General features: G+C 46.9%; 1 protein-coding gene across 2 annotated transcripts in view; it reads right to left on the reverse strand.

Annotated features, from left to right (window-relative positions):
- Window positions 1–1,385, reverse strand: part of kifc3 (kinesin family member C3) — a 48,328-nt gene that overhangs the window by 13,538 nt on the left and 33,405 nt on the right. The gene's annotated exons all lie outside the window — the stretch shown is intronic.

Consider the following 1,385-nt stretch of genomic DNA (forward strand, 5'->3'; position numbering starts at 1 on the left):
CAAGGACCAGCCAAGGACCATCTAAGGACCAGCCAAGGACCAGCCAAGGACCATCTAAGGACCAGCCAAGGACCATCCAAGGACCAGCCAAGGACCATCCAGGGACCAGCCAAGGACCAGCCAAGGACCATTCAAGGACCAGCCAAGGACCATCTAAGGACCAGCCAAGGACCATCTAAGGACCAGCCAAGGACCATCCAAGGATAGTAAAAAAATAATAAAAAAGGGACCCTAATGCTACGTTCACACCTCCTGTGATTGAAGCAGCAGATCAGGTGCTTTACCCAGATAATTTAGCTAATTTAGGGGTTAATAAACTAACATCTTCTTCCAGCCGCCACCAACAGGAGGGGAAAACCTCCAGGAGGCGACCAGGCCTGCAGCAGCTGCTGCTGGGGATTCCCAGTGACAGCGCACTGGCGGTGTAGCTACCAGATCTGCTCGGGTCCGGCTTCCTGCCAGTTACAGGATTGGATGAACGTTGACAAATGATGTAAACATTGTGGTTGCCTAGACAACGATAACATCACACAGCGTCAGTTTGCCGAGTCAGCATCTGTAGCGTTAGCGTGTCTAATGACCGATGAAGTTTTACCTGATCGATAACAAAAAGTTTATAGTTAGAAACTGTTCGACCATCATATAAAGCAGGAGAGCTAGTAGCGCTGTGGCTAGCTGTGCTCAGCAGCTAACAGTTTAGCCTGTTTTAGCTCGCTCAGTTAGCCATGTCACGCTACACTAACTTTAAATTTGTGTCAAAAACAACTGTTCTTTTTCTACAAGTAGAATAACCGTTGAAATAAAAGAATAAAATCAGCTGAGACTTTTTGTGTCCCTTTGTTAAATAGCAGACTGATGATTGTTTTCTACTTTCGGCTACTTTAGATCGCAGATGAAATGTAAAATAATAGAAAATAAAGGTAATAATATGTTGAGACTCCAAAAGAGATTTGATCCTTTAGAAACGGATGCGATACAGTTTGTCCGAGGGAAGTTGCCATATGATGACGTCATAAGAAGGGGTGGGGCCCCGAGCAGATCTGGTACTAGAGCCCTGCTCTCCCGCGGGACCCAACGCAAAGCAGCGCGGCGCGGGGCAAATACTGAAAGCTCAGTGCGGGTGGGAGCGGTGATAAGCAGCAATCCCACGAACTAAAAACGGGTTTTAAAATGTAAAATAAAATCATAAATTATCAGTCTATCATATATATACACATCACATTTTGATATATGATGTTTGAAGTGGGGCCGCACGCCGCTGAACGAGCCACAGGTGTGAACCACGCCCACCTGTCCGCTGCAGCTCCTGACAGCAATGTCCTGACAGCAATGTCCTGACAGCAATGTCCTGACAGCAATGTCCTGACAGCAATGTCCTGACAGCA

Source organism: Cyprinodon variegatus, unplaced genomic scaffold (genome assembly GCF_000732505.1).
Source record: "Cyprinodon variegatus isolate N-32 unplaced genomic scaffold, C_variegatus-1.0 Scaffold1349, whole genome shotgun sequence".
Classification (NCBI taxonomy): Eukaryota; Metazoa; Chordata; class Actinopteri; order Cyprinodontiformes; family Cyprinodontidae; genus Cyprinodon; species Cyprinodon variegatus.